This window comes from Sorex fumeus, unplaced genomic scaffold (genome assembly GCF_029834395.1).
Source record: "Sorex fumeus unplaced genomic scaffold, SorFum_2.1 ptg000035l, whole genome shotgun sequence".
Taxonomy (NCBI): Eukaryota; Metazoa; Chordata; class Mammalia; order Eulipotyphla; family Soricidae; genus Sorex; species Sorex fumeus.
In genome coordinates this window covers 16373375-16394566 of record NW_026606092.1, presented here as the reverse complement: position 1 = coordinate 16394566, position 21192 = coordinate 16373375, and the positions used below count along the sequence as shown (strand labels likewise).

General features: G+C 39.5%; 1 protein-coding gene across 3 annotated transcripts in view; it reads left to right on the top strand.

Annotated features, from left to right (window-relative positions):
- EPC2 (enhancer of polycomb homolog 2) overlaps positions 1-21192 on the top strand; it is a 101409-nt gene that overhangs the window by 1066 nt on the left and 79151 nt on the right. The window lies entirely within an intron of this gene.

The window sequence follows — 21192 nt, the reverse complement described above, 5'->3', positions numbered from 1 at the left end:
GCACTGGGCGGCAGGGGGCTGGGGCCGCGTCTGTCCAGCGGGATGTAGCATGGGCAGAGCCGCGGGCCGCCGGTCCCCTCCACCCCGAGCGGGGCGACTCTGCCCGCCTGCCCGTGACGGCGCCCGCCGGGTGCGCCGCATTTAGGAAGGAGCCGGGGTGGGGGGCGTGGGGGGGCCGCGTCCCAGTCCCCGGGAAGTGTCATTCAGTGCTGGGGGGGGGGGGGGTCTTCGAAGTTGAAAACGGTGTGTGTGTGTATGCATGTGTGCATGTGCATGTGTGCTGCGTGTGTGTGCATGTGTTCATGTGCATGTGTGCTGCGTGTGTGTGCGTGTGTGCGCGTGTGTGCATGTGCATGTGTGCTGCGTGTGTGTGCGTGTCTATGTGTGTGTGTGTGTGCGCGCACGCGCGCGCACTGGCGGTCGCACTTCTGCCCCGACAGCGCTTTTTGGTTTGTACGATTCCGGTTCGCTCTTCCTTCCCGGTGGGCCACAAGCTGCATCTGGTTGGGTTTCCATTTGGCTTTGGCGGTGTTTACGACCGTGGAGCGGTGGTGTTACTGGCGTGCGAAGTTCATAGTAACTGCACCCTCTAGAATTTCTTCAATGAACCTTCGGTCCCGCCTTATTGTCAAGCCCGGGCGCGTGTAGATTGGTTCGTTTGCTTCTGGGACTGTCAAAAAGCAGGCTCGAGGTTTCTGTGATTGGTTTTTCTCGTTCGACTGTTAACATTGCAGGAAATGCTTTTCTGCCTTTGATTGGCTGCTCGGTTCCCGGCCTCTCCTACTACCTTTCCGCTGTGGTTTCATCAATTTCTCTTTTGCCCGACACTTGCAGTAGAAAATGAACACGGCAGTCGGGTCAGGGTGGACATTCAGCTCTTAAAAAGATGGAAACCCAATGTCTGTGCTTAAGGTTTCGAGCTGACACATGTAAAAATTCTTTTTGTTTTTCACATAAGTTTTTTTTCCCCTGACTTAGGTAATTTTATCGTAGGAAGGATTGTTAATGTTATAGTAGATACAGACATTTTAAAATTGACTTTCAAAATGCACAGCTTTTAATTCTCCGGACTTAGAATTCTATTAATATCATTTTATGGGTTTTTGGCCCAAGTAGAAAGATGACATTATGTTAAAGTATCAGTGCTGTGTATGTTATCACTTGGTTTGGGAAGAATTTACTTCGAAGAACCTGTTCTGCCTTGAGTACTTAGCCCTGGAAGAGAGATGCATTTTTTGCAAACTGTGGTCCGTAATGTAGATTGTCACAAATAGTTTGATTCTATCTAACTTTAGGAAGACAGTTGCACTTTAGCACCGAAATGGTGTATTAAAAATAAATGCGTGGTGCTTTAAAAATAAATGCTTGGAGTCCTTAGCCATGCTTAGCCCCGTTGCAATTTTGTATTGCTAGGCTGGTGTAGTATCAGTAGCTGACTTCAGTTGCCAGATTTAGGGAAGAAGAAAGCCAGATTATGATGGAACTTGAGTTGAAAGCCAGAATTTTGTAAACTTTTTTCTGTTCTTCAAAGTTAAAATGGAAATACAGAGAGAAAGAGAGAGAGAGAGAGAGAGAGAGAGAGAGAGAGAGAGAGAGACTGTGACAATAATTATAGTGCAAAGTCTTTTGTTTCCATGAAGGTCCGATGAGATGTTATTTTTCTCTTAAAATAATTTACATTGAGAATACTTGTGTTTTCGTGAGCATCAGTTCAGTTCTGGTCTTATTTATGGATTTCTATACTTGAGAAGTGGAAAAATGATTTTCACAATTGTGTTTTGCTTTGATTGTAGATCCAATTTCCATTATGAACATGTCTCAGTGATATTTAAATAAGTATTTTTTTTTAAGTCACAGTGTACTAGAGAAACAAACAGTTGACTTGTGGATTTGTAAATGTTATTTCTTAACTGTCCACAGTATGACCTCTTTGTTGCTGCTTGGTTGGCAGAATCTCTTGACTTCAGTTTAATATTTTCATGGATCTTTTCCCACTGCTTCTACTTGCCCCCATTAAATTAAGGACAGTGTCTATGTTTCTCATTAGATTTTGATTACATTGTGCTGTCACATCACTGAACTGTTTACATAGTCATTGACTCAGTATTGAGAATTATTCTCACAGCACTTTGAGGAAGTAATCTGGTTCTTTAGTATTAGTAGTACTTATTGCTGACTAATTATTCCTTTAGCTCATAAAAAAATAGTTTTACTTGGGAAATATCAGAGAGGGGTGAGAGAGGAGAAAGAGGAATGAAACAGTTTCATATAATAAAGGGGATAAAAATCAAGTTCCCTGAGCTTTATTGCTGGTGTACTAGAGTGGGGTGCCTCTTCACTCACTCTTTTGGACCTGCTGGAATCTTTCACTTCTTTTTTACTTTATCTTTTTTTTAAGGCCTTCCAGTTCACATTCTCCTATAGTTTGGTTTCTACACTTTTTTTTCATGGCACTTAATCTATAATTTGTATACTGGAAACTTAAGTTTATATATAGAGGGTCTGAACAATCAGAGAATCTATTGAGAGCTGACTTCCACCTCCTCGCCAGTGCTGAACAGTGGTAGTTGACATTTTAAAAATTACTTACCGTGCCCCAGGTACTGTGTTAAGAACCTCACACCTATTATTTTAATTTAAGAAAACCTTTTGAGATATAATTCACATACAGTAAAGTGTGAGAGGAGCGATAGCACAGTGGGTAGGGCATTTGCCTTGCATGCGGCTGACCCGGGTTCGATCTTCTGCCCCTCTCGGAGAGCCTGCCAAGCTACCGAGAGTATCTCTCCCACAGGGCAAAGCCTGGCAAGCTACCCATGAGATATTCATATGCCAAAAACAGTGACATGTCACAAAAGAGACATTACTGGGCCTGCTTGAGCAAATTGATGGAACAGTGGGAGGGCAGTGCTACAGTGCTACAATTAAGTGTATCCATTTAAAAATAGTGTTTGATGAGTCTTGACAAATATACACCAAATATGTTCTGCATGGTGTAGAACATTTTGGGCACCTCCAGTTTCCCTTGTGCTATTACAGATCAGTCCTTACCAGAATTTGTAAAGCATTGCTTTGCCCTCTCAATATTTTATGTTACCTAACAGTGGCTTATATTTATCTATGTTTGTGTCAGTCCATTTTTGTTACTTTTTGTGATGAGTTGATGTGCTAATATTTTTATACACCTGTTGCTGGACATTGAAGTTTCTATTTTTTTTTGGCCACATATGGCAATGCTCAGAGCTTACTCCTGGATCAGGAGTAAGAATCAGATAAGCTATCTGGGGTAAGATATCTGGGGTCAGTGGTGCCAGTGTCAGCCACATACAAGGCAAGCGCCTTAACCCTTGTACTGTCTTTCGGGCCCCATATTTCATTCATGTAAGAGCTCTGTAAGTTCTTATTTTACTAATGAAGAAGCTGAAGGATCTCACTATTAGTAGATGGCAGGGCTAAGATTCCAAACCATTGCCTATAGCACAGCAGTAGGGTGTTTGCCTTGCACTCAGCCAGCCTGGCCGAGCCAGGTTCAATTCCTCCGCCTCTCTTGGAGAGCCTGGCAAGCTACCGAGAGTATTCGATATGCTACCCCTGATGTGTCCGATATGCCAAACACAGTAACAAGAAGTCTCACAATGGAGATGTTACTGGGCCCGCTCGAGCAAATCGATGAACAACGGGAGGACAGTGATTGTGATTGTGAATTCTATAACCACCAGTTTCTTATTAACTTACAGAAACTTGAATTATCTTCTGAACTTCATTATGGTTCTTGTAAATGTTTCATGGTTTGTAATTTTGAAAAATTTTTAAATGTTGATAATGATTTGATCAAAGTATTAAGAAATGTAGTTTTCTATCATCTAACCGTATTTGACTTTTGCTCATTTTCTTTTTATTTACTTTTTCCCCTCAGTCTGTTAACTCTACTTCTTCATGTGTTGGCATTGTTACATTTATCTGAGTGTTTTTTCAATTATATAAGAAATCTATGAGAAACTCACTATTTTATTAGATTTTCTTCTAATAGAATTTAATCATTTTGGAGGCAGGGGTCATTGCATGGTTTATTTGTTAATAATGTATACTTGAGGGCCTGATAGATAACTCAAAGACTGGACTGCATACTTTGAATGCAAGAGACCGGGTTCAGTTCCTTGGCACCACATGGTTTCCTGAGCACTGAGTTGGAATAACTGAGCTCCGCCGGGTCTGACCCAGAATCAAAAACAAAATAGTAGATTCTTGATTTTTTTGTTTGTTTTTTAAATTTTTATTAGTGAGACACCATGAGGTACAGTTGTAGACTTACAGTTTTTTGTGCTTGGGTTTCAATTATACAATGATCAAGTACCCATCCCTCCACCAGTGCCCATTTCCCACCACCATGGATCCCAGTATCCCTCCCACCCCCTATCCCCTCCATCCCACCCTGCCTCTGTGGCAGGGCATTTCCTTTTGTTCTCTCTCTCCTCTTGGGTGTTGTGGTTTGCAAAAGAGGCATTGAGTGGCAGTACTGAGTAGGGCGCTTGGACTTTATACTCCGACGACCTGGTTTTGATCCCCAGCTGCTCTTATGGACCCCTGAGCTCAACCAGGAGTGATTTTTGAGCACAGCTAGGTGTGGCCCAATAAGCAAAAAATAAAAAAACCCTTCATAAGTGTCGACTGGTACATGGGTGTTTGTTTGTGTATTTTTTTGGTCACACCTGGTGATGCTCAAGGCTTATCACTCCAGGCAGGGGTCAGTGGATGATATAGGGTGCTGGGGATTGAACCTGGGTTGTTTTTCAATTTTGCGCCACTCATGGCTGTGTTAACGCTTATTTCTGATTCTGTGCCCAGGGATCATTTCTGGCAGTATTTGGGGGTAAAGTATGGGGTGCTAGGGATTGAACTGAGTTTAGTTGTCTGGAAGGCATGTACTTTACTTGTTCCTGTTCTTCTATCTACCCAGCCAACAGCTGTGTTTCCGTGAAACACTAACTTTGTGTGTGATAGACAGAGAGGGAAGAAGCGAGAGATTAATCATCAGAACTTGGTAGTTATTCTTCCAGTGATTCTTTAATTTCTTAATTTGGTACTTTGCCTAAATACAAAATTATTTTTCCCTCTTGAGTCAAAGGCCTCTTTTCAAGAACAGAATTTTCACACATAGTTTGACTGCTATAAAAATCTTTATTTTGAGGCAACTCTCTCATTGGTGTATGTTGACTAGTGTTAGCTGTCTCTGCATACAGGAAGAAATCAAAACCTACCTGAAGCATGTAATTCAGCTGGAGCGATAGCACAGCGGTAGGGCGTTTGCCTTGCACGCAGCCAACATGGCCGACCCGAGTTCGATTCTCCGCCCCTCTCGGAGAGCCCGGCAAGCTACCGAGAGTATCTCGCCCCCATGGCAGAGCCTGGCAAGCTCCCCGTGACATATTCGATATGCCAAACACAGTAACAACAAAGTCTCCAATGGAGACGTTACTGGGCCCGCTCGAGCAAATCGATGATCAATGGGAGGGCCTTTACTTACTTACTTACTATTTTGGGAGAAATTACCAGCAGACCCAGGGGAAGCACCTGGCCATGCTTAGCTTTGCAGTGCAGTTTGATAGTTTCCGTACTCGGACCTAATGATGCTTCATTTCCTTGGTGCAGAGGCCACCAGGAGTACACCTGGCTATACAGGGGCAATGGGAAGCATACTGTTCTGTATATTAAAGTTGGGCCTCGTATATGCCAGGCACGCACTCTATCCCTTTGTGCTACCACCCTGGGCCCCAGCTTATGAGTGGGGGAAGAGAGATGGGGTGGGTTGGGGTGGGGCTACATCTGGCTCTGCTCAGGACTTTCTCCTGGATCTGTGTTTAGGTAATTACTCCTGATGGGGTTTTAGGGACATGTTGGGTGCTGGGGATCAAACTCAGGTCAGCTGCATGCAAGGCAAGTGCTTTATCCACTGTAGTATCTCTGACCCACTCCAAGCTTATTTTTAAAGAAAAGAAACATACTTGATTTGAGCTACCATTTCTTTTCTCAGATGTCAGTTGACGATTAATGTCATTAATATTTTGTGATACTTTGAGTTAAGAATAGGCATATATTTTATTTTTTATAAACTTTTGAGTAGTGCCAGGAATTGAACCCAGGGCCTCAGACGTGGAAAGCAAGTAATCTACCACAGAGCCACATACTTAGCCACGTCTTTCTACCTTTTCAGAGTTATTTTTGGCACTAATATTTTTCATGATTCATTCAGAGGCATTTTATTATTTCTACAAGATCAAATGCCATTCAGGAGTCTTCGTAGTATCAGTTGTTATCTAAGTAAGGTATTGGGAAACTAAAGAAGTCTTTGTTTCAGAATTATGTATGCTTCTTGTGCTGAATATTGTGAGGATTGAAAGAGTACAGTGCAGACCTTAACTTCAGGGTATTTAAATGAGTCATTGAGTTCAAAAACATCTGGAAGTTAGAACTCTCAGATTAACCAAGTACCAAGTGAGAGACATTAAGAGAGCAATAGAAAAAGTTAAATGTCAGTGCATGTAAGAAGGAAGAAACTGTTGCAATGTTTTGAGGAGGCTACTTGGGGAGAGGTGGAACAATTGCTACCTTGGGGCAAAATAAATGAACTCTGCTCTTGCTCTCAAGAATGGTTGATTCATAACATAGCAGGTAGAGAGAGCGTTTGCCTTCCGCGCAGTCCACCCAATTTTAATTCCTGGCCTCCATCCCATATATTCTCCTGAGCGCTGCCTGGAGTAAGCCCTGAGCATCACTGGGTGTGACCCAAAAAGCAAACAAGCAAAAAAGAATGGTTGATTCCAGGATGGTTAACTGTTATCTTCACTGTTGTACCACTTCATTTATATATAACTGGACTGAGAAGTGTTGAGAAGTAGATATCTAAGACGTTGTTATGTTTGCTTTTCTGTCATTTATTACTCCATAAGCATGGAGAAGCCACTAAAAGTTTGTTTCCCTCAGAATGATGAGAGAATGTTGGTGGTACGTATCTTTTATAAATTCTTTTCTTTTGGGAAAAGAAAGAGGGTTAGAGGGCTTAGTTGGTATAAATTTAGGCTTTATCTGTTCTCTAAAATGAGGGCCAAATCTTATAACAGGTAGGATTACTCGGTTAGTTAAAAGTAACACCAAACAGAGCTCATTGCAGGTCTGTAGAGGTTGTCACAGACAAGAAGGATTGGCAAGTCAAGGCTTTAGAAGCAAGCCAGCAACCAGGGCAGCTCTGAATTTATCAGCAAGTGACAGTACTAGCTTTCATTCTTAACAATACTGTTTTTTCAGATTAATACAGAGTAATAGTTAAATGCGTTTGTTTTGGAACCAGACATGGTTTGTTTCTTCAAGTGGGTTAATTCATTTAAAGAACTTACAGAGTTGTTGGGAGGATGAATTGTATTGGTCTGGGACAGCTCATAACATGCAGTAAGCATAACATGCAGCTCATTTGGCTATTATAATCATTTTAGTTTTTATTTTTAGTTCAGAAGAGTGCACAATTGGTTTGGTTTGCACCAGTTATTTGCCTCTTACTTTGGCCCCTCAGGGAACTAGGGAAGTGTACATGTATTTGTAAAGACTCCCCCCCCCCCCCCACGTGAGTTCTGATAGAGCCATGGAGCAGTCCTGAGAAGTCTACTGTTGATGGGTATTTAACAGCAAGATCAGCATTTATGGAAGTTAAAATGGTTTTTATCTTAGGTGAATTTTAAAATTCAGTGTATTTTTACAGACCCTTAATTTTCAAGGTATTTGAATGAACTTAGAGTATTTTATGGTTACAGTTTGGAGAGAGCTGGGGTATGGCTGCGTTTCCAAAGCAAATTGCATATCCTGGGCACCCAGTGATCCTTGGCTTGTGCTGATGGTTCAGTGCTAGGACTCGAGTGCATTGTTACACTGGCTGGTGTCTGTGCTTGTGCCTTCCCAGTGATGCTGGGGGTGAGGGTGGCTCTAGGCTTTACCAGATGGCTGGGAGGTCATGTGGTGCCAGAGGGCCAACCTGGGTTGGCTCACATAGGGCAATTGCTCTAGCTCCCTATTGTATGTATCACAGTTCTAAAATGAAATTTGAGTTAAGGAGAATACAAGACATCACAACTCTCAAACCAAACCCTTCACACTTAAGCATTTTCAAATCATGTATGATGGGTTTTGTGTGCCCTCAAAATATTTACTTTCCTGACCCTTGTTTGTGTAATAAAATCAGACTAGTATTTCTGACTGAAAATTACTTAGATATGTCAATGCACATGTCTGTTTACTAGGCATATTGTATATAATGTTAATAGAACTATGTTTTCTGTACTACTTACAGTCAATTCCCTTGTTTCACGACATTCTTTTTGTGGTCTTTTAAGAAAGTAAGTGACTTTCCTTCCCAATTCCCAGACCTTTTATAGAGGCAGCAGTTGTCAGCTCTGTATGTGTGTGTTTCCAGAAAAGTTTCTAAGGTGCTTGAAGGCTATATCCAGCTCTATGAGGCTCACTCCCAGCAGTGTTTCAGGGATCTAAGCTGTGCAGGGGACAAATTGGGGCCCAGCTAGCATTCAGCTGTCTGGCCAACCCAAAGCCAAGTTTAAATTTTGATTAAATTTTTTTCCTCTTTAAAATATGAGGTTTGAGAATGGCAAATTGTAGCTTTCTATCGGATAGTTTGGAGTTTGAAGTTTAAACCTTGACCTATTAGTCCCATATGGGAATCTAGTTTTTAGTAAACCCTTGAATTATTCCCAGCACTTTGTTTTTTATTCATGTGTATATAATATTAGATGAACTGTTGATTAAATGATTTGCCAGTACATTTAAATTAGTATCTTTTTGTTTGTTTTGGGGCCAACCTGGTGATGCTCAGGGATTATTCCTGACTCTGCACTCAGGGATCGCTCCTGGTGGGCTTGGGGGACCATATAGAGTGCTGGGGATTGAACCGGGTTTGCTGCATGCAAGACAAGCATCTTACCCGCTTTACTATTTTTCTGTCCCTAACACTTATTTAATATCTTAAATAACTTAGAACAGTAATAGGATAGATATCCTTTGAAGAAAACTGTCTTATTCAGCTAAGGCAGATTTTTCTATATAGATTCAGACTTTCAGATGTAGTTCGTAAAAATTATTCGTTCAGTAAATAATAAGGAATTCAGGGACTCTGTATTGATTACTTTGGTATTTTCTGTCATCGGTATGGTAAGTTACATGGTAGCTTTTATTGGTTGAATGACCAGTACATGTATTTTAGATACAGATAAGCATAAAATGTGCCTGTCTTCAACAGCTTATAGTATCCTAGGCAAAAAGTTGTACATAGGTTAACTTAAATGAGGTTTAATATGTGGAAGAAAAAATTGTAAACATTTGTGTTATGTGCATAATTTGAATGAGTGTATATAAATGTAATAGTGAATTAAATGTAAGACTATTGAATTTTCAGATTAGTTTTGAAACCATTTTTATATGTCAAGATGCATATTTTTAAATTTCAGATGCATGTCATTACTTTCATTTTGGGAGTGTGTGATCCCCTAGAGAGTTGGTAGAATTTTTGTAGTTTGTGATAGACCTTTTAGGGTAGGCTAATTCCTTTTAAGAACAGAAATTGTTTAAAGAGTTGTACGGAAAAGAACTTGTGTTAATGGAAAATGGTCTAAAATACAATTCAAATTTTATTTAATTGTGGTTTAAAAGATGTGCCACTTCTCTCTCACACACACGAACACACACACATACAAACATGGCCTAAAAATACAATTCAAATTTTATTTGACTTTGGTTTAAAAGATGTGCCACTTCACACAAACACACACATCTCAGAAGATTGTACATTATGCTTTAGTCAGTAGCAGTTTTCCTGCAGATTTATTTGACACAGCTCAGTCATCTTAGCAGAATTTATGAGGACTTTGGAAAGTACCCCCAAAAGAAATTTCCAAGTTTTAGGTTAGTGATTCCAATTTTGGTGTGCATCAGATACACCTGGGGGACTTGTTAAAGCATCAGTCACTAAACTTTGATCCTTGAGTGTTTGATCCTTGAAGTTTAGGGAGTTTGTATTTTTAAATTTCCATGTAATCCTGATAGTGCTTGTTCACTGACCCTCTTTTGATTAGAGAGCTACACAGTGATTCTCATTATGATCACATCAGAATATCTGGGAGCAGTAATACAGCAGGTAGGGGCACTTGCCTTGCGCGAGAGCCTGACCTTCGTTCTATCCCTGGCACGCCATATGTTCCCCTGAGCATTGCCAGGAGTGATCCCTGAGCACCATTGGGTGTGCCTTCCCCTCCAAAAATTTTTTTTGAAAATGAGATCTGGGATACTTGGTATATGTGTAGACTTTATCCTAGATTTGCCAATCAAACCTCAACTTGTAGGTAACTGACTTTAGGTAGTAAAAAGGTGTAGTATGTGTACCCATTATCATATTACATTTTATCTCTTCTTTCTGAGTTTCTTGTGCTAGAATTCTTTGAATTTCAAACTATTTTGATTGTGGTTGTGTGTTTGAAATAAAATCCGCTTTGAGGCATGCTAACAAATAGTTTGTTTTCTTATTTTTCTAGTATGTTAATGATGTTAGTTACCATAAACGATGAAGTGATTGCTACTGAACCATTGCTATACCTAGAGGAAGTATAGGATTAGGTTCCTATGAGCATATGAGGTTACAGCATTTTCTCTAACCAGTTAATGTATAACCTTATTTATGCATGTTTCTGTTTAAAGATGGTGTATTGCAGGAGCTGGAGAGATAGTATAAAAAGTTGTGCCCTTGGATTGCACATGGCTGACCTGGGTTTGCCTCTGACAAGTCATATGTTCCCCTGAGCCCATCCAGGAGTGCCAAGCCAGGAATAAGCCCTGGACACCAGTAGGTGAACCCTACCCCCACTCCCAATGATTGATTACGGTAGTTATCTATTTTTTCAACATCTGTGGGACCAGTCAGTGGACGTGAATTGAAAACACTGCTCTATTTAATAAGTAATTTAATGTTCACTAACATTGAACTCTTAGCCAACAGTGTCTGACAAAATGTGTCATATTAGGTATTACACATCTAATTTTTTGGTTACGCACATCACAGCATTTCATCAGTATCATTAATGATGGGTGCTGTAATTAATACAGTAATAAAAAATTCAGGATGAGAAAAATGAAAAACATGGTATTAGAGTATTAAACAGAAGCTGTTTACAATATGAAAGGAGAAGCCAGTCACCTTGTTTGATGTGAACAGGAAGAAAGGAGGCTAGGTTCATAAATGCAGATGGTTGGAAAGTACTGAGTAATGATTTTTGGGGTCATAAATAAATTTCAGTGAATGAATTTGTAGTGAACATATGTGTTTTTTATTTCTGTTTTGTTAAATGAGTTACTATATTGATTTCCACAATTAACTAGTTGTTCATCCCAGTTTGAAAACACTACTTTAACTCAGCAACAGGGGTTGTATATTATTTACTATGTGAGTAGTGATATGTTAAGTGATAGAAACACGTTGGTGCCCATGAGTGCCACTGGGGTGGCTCACAGTTGAATGTACTACCAAGAGTAGACTGTACCAACTGAAATGGTTTTTGCTGCCAGAATCTCATTATACTTCAATTTAGCGTGTTCCAACAGAGTGGAGCACTACTAATGAATTGGCTAGATGGTGAGAAATACAAATTGCAGCACAGTGTCAACATGTAAACTGTGTGTGTGTGTATGTGTGTGTGTGTGTGTGTGTGTGTGTGTGTGTCCATCTAAAGCAGAGGCCCACTGGAAATCTGCTTTGTTTAAGGGAATAAAGAGAAAATGCCCACCTCTACCCCATACCCATGTTTCTGACACTCCTACTCTCCTTCCTGGGGTCTGTTGCCTCCTCATTTTGGTGTATGTTTGTTAAAAATTATTGTCCTTTGTCGGGTTATTGCGGCTGATGGTGATGGTTATGGTAGAAACAGCCTTAGCAATTAAGAGTTAGGTAATTACAAGGCCCATGTGCTGAACATTTTTTTTCTAGCTATGTGTTTCCATCAAATTTGTGTCAGAACAGAAACCATTTGGATGTGCTATGCATTAAGGGATTTCAGCCAAGTCTTAATTTTATATCAGTTTCTTAACTGAAGTCCCTTGGTACCCTGATAGACTTAATGGGGTCTGTGAACTTCCTACATTTAATAAAAATTAATACAAAACTGTTTTCTCCCCACTCTCCTCCACCGTCACAAAGGGAAACTGGGTCAAGGATGTGAATAAAAAAGTCACAACTTACACTGAAATCAACAATATGAAGTACTGCTATTATGTAGGATAATAATCAGCATAGTGATGTTTCACATTGAAAGGGATCACATTAAAAATCTGAGTATAAACCACATTCTCAGTGGTATGAACCACAGTATCTAACAGAATGTTCATTTCTTCTATGACCCCAGTGGGTCAGATATTTGGGGTGTGTTTCCTTTGGGAAATACCAGCACAGAGTGGGAAAGGCCCTTAACTTAAATTTTTAACCAGTTTTTTTTTATGTATGTTCCTCCTCCTTCCTTCCATCATCAGATTAAATTGTGAATGGAATGTGATTTATAGGTGCTTTATGTAATATGGTTAACTTTTTAAGTTATTCTATATTGCATGTGAATAACAAAATTACGAATTGCCTGAGATCTATGGTATTTTAAAAGCTTCAGACTGCTTTTTCCTTGTGAAATGCAAGACTATATTCACCGATTCTTAGATTTTACTTTGAAACATATCATTGAAGAATGCGAATGTAGGCGCTGGAGAAGTAGTACAGTGTGTAGGGCACTTGCCCTGCAATTAGTTGACCCAAGTTCAATCTCCCAGCATTCCATATGGTCCCCTGGGCACTATTAGTAGTAATTCCTGAGTGCAGAGCTAGGTGTAAACACTGAGCATCGTCAGGTGTGGTTCAATCCCTCTCCCCCAAAATAACCCAGTGTAAATGTATTAAATTCTTACAAAGAATTCTACGCAGATTATTTCTCATTTTAAGTCCTAAAAAATGTGTGTATTGTCTACAATAATAATTGGAATGATGTTTTTAGAAATAGTGGCATAATTTATAATATTTGCCAAAGTTATACTCTAATACTATTAGGACATTAACAGCATTGGAGCATGTTCTAATTTTTCCTTTGAGTTTAATGGTAATAACTGGTTTTAAAACATTGGTTTGAGATACACAATGTGTTATATACAACATCTGTATATAATGTATATCCCTTATCATGTTTGTCAGCCAAAAGTTTAGTTTATGTCCTCCATACTTTTGGCCCCTTTTGACTGACCTACGAATCCCCTCCATCTAACAATTATTTTGCTATAGTTTTGAGAGTTTCTTTAATCTTCCACGTGAAGGAAATCAGACATTGTCTTTTTTTTTCCGACCTTGGTAATACTCTCTAGGTCATCCATGTTGTTGCAAGTGTGTGTGTGTGTGTGTGTGTATTATATTCCACTGTGTATATATGCCGCATTTAAAAAAAATCTCACCTTCTAGTGGGCAATTAGTTTCCAGTTCTTGGCTATTGTGAATAATACTATGAACATGACATGGTACTCTTCTCTTTGAATTAATGGTTTTGTATTCTTCAGGAAAATACCTGACAGTGGGATAAGTGCGTAATAGATTTCTATAGAAATCTCCATATTGTTTTCCTTAAGGCTTTACCAATTTACAGTCTCACCAACTGCTAAAAAAGAGCTCTTTTTTCCCCTAGGTCCTTTGCCAACACTTATTTCTCGCCTGGTTGAATCTCTTTCTGTAGTATTTCTTTAGTAAAAGTAAAGAGATGATAAACATCTTTTCATGGGCTTGTTGGCCATCTGTGTGTCTTTGGAGAACTCTCTGTTCAGATCCTATGCCCAACTTTTAATCATATTTGTGATATGTATTTGGATGTTGACCATAGTGTGTGATTTGCAAATACCTTTTTCCATTCAGTAGACTGCCTTTTTTAGCTTGATGTGGTTCAGTTTGTGTATTTGCTCATTTCCTTTGCCATTGGAGTGGAGTCCTCGAAGGTATTTGAAAGACTTCCATCAAGGAGCTACATCAATAATCATGTTATTGCTGGTATTTTAAATATCAGCATGATTTTAAATCTTACAATTTAGTCTTTAATCCACTGTAAAGTTTCATCTGGTACAAGACAGCTCTAGTTTTATATTTTTGTGTGGTTGTCATATCCTTACGAAAATACAGAACTGTAATTTCAGAACATTCTCATTATCTGTAGATTGTTAATGCCTCTGTAAATTGGAAAAAATACTCCCTTCCCCCCCCCAAAAAAAACCCCATACATTCTGTTTGTTCTGTTTTTGAAAGCTCCCAACCCTTCATTATAGATCTGTGATCATTTGCAAAAAATTTAAAATATGCCAGAAAAGTACAAAGAAGAAAATAACAGACTCCTTTGCAGTCCAACCATTCTAAGCTATCTATGTTTGACCTTTAGGTGATTTTATTTCCTTTCATACTTGTTACTTTTTCTAAGCTTACACATTTATTTATTTTTTTAATTTTTATTAGTGAAACACCATGAGGTACAGTTGTAGACTTACAGATTTTTGTGCTTGGGTTTCAGTTATACAGTGATCGAGTACCCATCCCTCCACCAGTGCCCATTCTTCACCACCACTGATCCCAGTATCCCTCCCACCCGCCATCCCCCCCATCCCACCCTTCCTCTGTGGCAGGACATTCCCTTTTGTTCTCTCTCTCGTTTTGGGTGCTGTGGTTGGCAAAAGAGACATTGGGTGGCAATCATGTTCGGTCTTTAGTCTACTTTCAGCATGTATCTCCCATCCTGAGAGGATCCTCCCAGTACCCTTTATTTGGTGCTCCCTTCTCTATCTGAGCTGCCTTTTTCCCCAGCACATGCGGCTGGCCTCCAAGCCATGGAGTAAATCTCCTGGTACTTATCTCGGCTATTCTTGGGTGTTAGTCTGCTATTTTGTTACTTTGTGTTCTCCAGATGAATGCAGTTTTTCTATGTCTGTATACATATATTTAGATGTGAGTATATGATGTGTTTTTTAATGTTTCAGATTGAAAAATCCACACAGAGGAAAGATTCTATGTGTGGCTCAGCCTGTTAATTATTGGATCAACCCTAGTCTTTGTTGCAGTGTTTCGGAAGTGGGGGATAGGCCCTCCATTGGGTGCTCTGGGGCCAGGTTGGAGGGGTGAGAGGGAGTGGGGCTTTTTCTGTTTGTTCTCTTATGGATGATTTCCTATTGGTGTGCTGATTGGAATTTTTCCCCCCAAAAGTGGATTGGCCAAGTGAACTTAGGAACCTTTGCTTGGTATGGTAGATGGATGGTGGTGTCAGTTTGAGTTTTGATCATTGATATAGAGGGAGTTTGAGAGGATAGAATTTCTCAAAACAAGAGAATTTAATGGATATAAATCATTAAAAATAACTTGTAAAATTTTGGGTCTGTAATATTTTCTATTAAGTTTTCCACTACACTTAATAGTGTAATACACATTTGCTGTGAATTTAACTAGTTCCTCATTGATGGGTAGTGACTGTCATATAACCAAAGTTTTTGGTTCTTTGAGAAAGTCTCAAATGCTTCTAATTTTTTAAAATTAAAAGCATTTCTCCTCTCTCCTTCGATTGCCCTGCAACCTGCAGTTTTTTCATAACTGTAGATTCAGGGGATTGATTATCCCAACCTGATGATCACATGATTAATTAGTTCTCCTGACAGTAAGTTCTGCTTATGCTTAGGAACATTTAATAGTCACTGTATTAACAAACTCTGATGCGGTTGAATGGAGTTTATTATAGTCAGACATTTTTGTCACTCTCACACTTAGGAAACTTCGTGGCTTTTAGGGGTTCTGTCAGAAAAGGGAGAAAGGCTAATTGAAGTATTATAATTCACAGCATCACAGTGTTACACGGCATTTTCAAAAATGAGAATTTGTATAATATACAAATGATCTTTGAACAACATAGATTTGAACTGCACAGGGTAATCATGTGCAGCTTATGTAACCCTATCTCTCCCCCCCACCCCCACCTATGGGCCCCATATTCACAGATTCGACCTGCTGTGGGTATTGATTGGATATACAGATTTAGAACCTATGTGTATATAAAGAGCTGACTGTAAGTCATACGAAGTTTGTGACTGTATGTGTGTGTCTGTGTACGTCTGGGTGTGCTTGTGTGCCTTTTTCCATTGGTGCTGAGGGGCTATTCCTGACTTTGTGCTCAGAAGTGATCCCTGGTGGGACGGCTAGGAGCCATAGTGACGCAGGGCATTTGAACTGTATAGGTGGCTTCTTCAGCTCTGTAGGAAGATTTTTTTTTCTTTTTGGGTCACACCCGGTGATGCATGGGGTCACTCCTGGCTTGCACTCAGGAATTACGCCTGGCGGTGCTCAGGGGACCATATGGGATGCTGGGAATCGAACCTGAGTCGGCCGCATGCAGGGCAAATGCCCTACATGCTGTGCTATCGCTCTAGCCCCTGTAGGAGGATTTTTAACTGCACTAAAATTTTATATATGAAAATTCTTTCTAAGGTAGAATTACTAAGGTATAATTGATACATAAGTCGCACACATTTTTTTAAAGTGTCAACATCTTTATACATGGGAAACCATTTACATATAATGTTCATTATATATTTTATATGTTCTAACCGAGCAGAAAGTGCTGGCTCAGGGTTTCTGAGTTGAGTCCTGAGGTAGAGTTCCTGGAGGCTGGATCAGGATCCCTAGAAGGGTCAGGTGAGCTCTAGGTGCTGGCTGTAGGCCCAGAGAGAAGCCCCACATTTGGCTGTAAGAAGTTTCTAGGTGATGTTTGCTGCTGCTTGTGTGAGACCCAGTGCCTTTGCACAGCCGCATCAATTTCTCACTGGGATAGAATGAGGAACCTGGCAGGGTGTGGTTCCCCATCCTGTTTGTAGTATACCCGTGTGATCAGCGGTCTTATTCCTCGCCTGTGCCATTATCAACCAAGAAACCTAGATCAAAAACCAGCGTGTCTTCAGATCATTCTCTTATTATTTATTTATTGGCTTTTTGTCAGGGCTTACTTCTGACTCTGCGCTCAGGAATTACTCCTGGAGGTGCCCAGGGGACCATATGGGATGCCAGGGGCAGAACCCCGGTGGGCTGCAGACCAGGCCAACACTCTATGTGTTGTGCTATTGCTCCTTTCTAGAGCGCAATCTTTCTAATAGGCACATCTTTCTGAGAGTTCGAACTTGTAGACAGGAGGAGACATTACAAGTCACCTTTACATTACCTTTTGTTTTCTGGGTCACGGTCGACTGTGCTCAGAGCTTATACCTGTCTCTGTACTCAGGGACCACTTCCTGGCAGTGCTCTGGGGACCATACGAGATGGGGCTCAAACCCAGGTCAGCAGCTTGCAAGGCAGGCACCCTACCTGCTGTCCTAGTGCTTCGGCCCTCCCAAGTATGACTCCTTACGGTCCTTATGGTTCTCCCAAAAGAAAGTTTCTGAGGCCAGGATGCTAGATGCGGCCAGGTGGAATTGTCAGTTTTACATTGGTAAACCTGGGCTGGAACGATAGCACAGTGGGGGAGTTTGCCTTGCACGCAGCTGACCTGGGTTCGATCCTCCCCCTCTCTTGGAGAGCTCTGCAAGCTACTGAGAGTATCTTGCCCGCACAGCAAAGCCTGGCAAGCTATCCGTGACATATTCGGTATGCCAAAAACAGTAACAAGTCTCACAATTTGTTGTGAGACATTACTGGTGCCTGCTCGAGCAAATATATACCTCTATAGATATAGAGATAGATAGATAGATAGATAGATAGATAGATAGATAGATAGATATAGATAGATATTCATTATATATAATGGGAAATCATTATCTTGACTCTGAGATCATGATTTTTGTCAAGATAATCAACACATCCGTCACTACCAGTACTTGTTTCCTTTAAGCCCCTGTACAAGTGTCCTTCAGGAAAATACTAATGTTTTCTGTCACTTTGTAGATAAGTGGCTTGCATTTTCTCGAACTTAGAGGAAAACTATTCTTTTTGTGGTGCCAGGAATTGAACCCAGGACCTCACACATGCAAATTAAGTGCTTTAGCTCTGATCTCTACCTGCAGCCCCTATATTCTTCTTTTGTTTTTTCCAGGTCTGACTTTTTTCATATTAATAGCAAGTATTAGTAGTTAATTTCTTTTTGTTGCTAAGTAGTATTCCAAAATGATAAATAGTATTTTTAAAAATGTATCATCATAAAATGATAAATAGTAATATTTTATGCACATATCATTTTATCCTTTCACTAATTTGGTTGTCTTTCTTTTGGTAGTTACAAATAGTACTACAGTGAAAATTTGTGTGCATACGTCTGCTGGAAAAGACAAAGCAACATATGCCATGGTGAAATGAGTTGACTGTGTGATAATGTAAAAGGGTTTAATTAAAATTTAAGAAACCTTACCAAACTTTTCCAGGGTGGTTTATATGTACCATTAAGATACTTTTTGTTTGGGTTCGTTGTTGGTGCCAGGTAAGCAACCCAGGGACTCAAGACATCAAAGTATACTCTGTTCTCCTGAGCTACATCCCTGGCTCCCTTAATAGTGTCTTTTATGATCTGTTTACATAGTGCAGAATGCTGCTAACTCATTTGGTCTAAGGATTAGACAATACTGAAGAACTTGTTAAGATTACAAAATTTCAAGTTCCATTTTAGACTTCGGAAATAAAAACATGCATTAAAAAATAGATGTATAGGTCATTCAAATGCACATTGGCATTTGAAAAGTTCTGGTTTAAAGCTGTAGGTCTCACTCAGCTACCCACCTTCCTCCTAATTTTTGTTGTAATGTGACAGAAAACTTTTAGTTACTGTGAGATTCTCAAGTGGGGTTTGGAGGTACAGGATAATTTTAAAAGTTTGACGCATGATATAGATAAAAGCAAAGTGCTCTGCCCTCTCCAGATAATTGTTTTATGATTGTATAGTTATTTTCATATACAGATATCTCGAAACTTTTTATATTTTTTCTATTCAGTTTAACAAAATACAAGATTGTTTTAGGAATGACATTGTCAGTAAAGTAACTATTTCACAGTACTTTTTCAAGCCAAATTTTATATTTTTGCCTACTTTTATGTTTTCTGTACTATATACTATCTTTTTTATCATTGCATGAATATATAAGATTAAGCTACAGTGTTTTCTGTTACCATTCTAAATAATTGTTAATAATAAATAATAAATCATAGCTTCCTACAATGCTAGGAAATTCTCAGTTTAAAATAAGCTGATAACAATAGAGAACAAGAGTGAAAACATAATAAAGTGAAACAAGTTAATGATACCTGCAGTGCAACTGAGATGTTTTCCAGAAGTTGCTTTGTGATTCAGATATTCTAGAATTAACATGCTTGTCACAGTATTTCTTTACCATTCGATTGCTTTTGCATTTCTTTCTGATATCACATATGTGTGCTTTCTAAGTCCCTTCACCATCTTTTTTGCACATCCCCACGTGAAGTTAAGATAAAGAGCCATGAGGGATATCTTATTAGTTTAAAATTTAACATAGTTGTTTTTCAGGAGAGAAAATCTTTACTGTGTTATTAAATTCTAAGAGGAATTTATTGCATGTGGGCACTTTTCTGTTTAGCTGATAAATGTCTTTAGGTTCTTTTATTTAAAGAAAATTCAGTAACTTATTGCTTATTTCATTGATTTTAATCTAAAGCTGATCTTTTTTCTTTTAAGACAAAGTTAATGAAATACATGTTAACTATATACAAGGGCAGTATTTAGAACACTTGAGCAATGGTAGGCTTCCTAACATTTTTTGGGGGGGAAGTGTCACCCCGGTGATGCTCAGGGGTTTCTCCTGGCCCATGCACTCAGGAAGTACTTCTGGCGGTGCTTGGGGAACCATATGGGATGCTGGGAGTTGAACCTGGGTCAGCCGAGTGCAAAGCAAATGCCCTACCTGTTGTGCTATTGCTCCAACCCCTAACATGTTCTTTAAGGCACTGTTTTTCAAAATTTTCTTTGGTAAAAGACCAGTAGCCTACTTTGTTTTACAAAGAAGTTTTTTTTGTTCTGTTTACAAAAAAAACTTACATAATGAAAAATTGAATTACTCGAAAAATTAAAGGATAGAAAAATACAAGATTACCACTTTCCCAATTTTTATTAGTAATCATGATATCAAAACCATTGATAATAGAGCTTTAGGCAGACTCTAGTCCAACTCCAAACCCACCACCATTGTCAGCATCCATCCACCAATGTCTGAAGGTTCTCTCCCACCATGCCTATTGATGATACTCAGAGATTACTCCTGACTGCACTCAGGAGTCACTCATAGCAGTACTCAGGGCATGCTGGCATATGGCATGCTGGGGGTCGAGCCTGGGTTGTCCACTTGCAAGGCAAGAACCTTATTTGCTGTACTGTTGCTCTGGCCCTCATTTAAAATCTAAAAAAATTATTTTAGTTTGGATATGTGTGACTCTCTTAGGGTTTTGATGTACACAGTTAACATCACCACTATACAACCAGAGTGTGAAAGACCTTTGACCAGTGTCTTTATATTACCTCCAGTCCTCCTTATTTTCCCACTACCTCAATCCCTACTTGGTATTCTCTGGCTGTAATCCATGGCCAAGGCTTTTTTCACTACATCCTTCCATTCCCTTATCTTGTTACTCTATATGCTGCAGATCACTGAGAATATTGGGTGTTCATCTTTTTCATTGTTATTTTGTTTAACATGATACCCTCCATTTCTACCCGAGTTGCAAAAAGCTTCATGATTTCATTTCTTGTGACTGCATAAGTATTCAGTTACACACACACACACACACACACACACACACACACTCTCTCTCTGTACAACTTCTTGGTCTGTTATCGGACACTGGGTTGTTTCTTGTATCCTGATTATTGCACTAAGTACTACAGTGAATATAGATGTGCATAATATATATTTCTTCAAAATAATATTATTGGGCTTCTTTTTTGGGGGGGGAATAGATACCAAGAACTGGAATTCTTGGTCATATGGAAGTTCTGTTGTAAGTGTTTTGAGCACTCTCCATGCTATTTTACATAAGGACTGAATCAAAAGATACTCCAATTTGCAGTGAATGAGAGTTCCTTATTTATTATTTGGAGCACT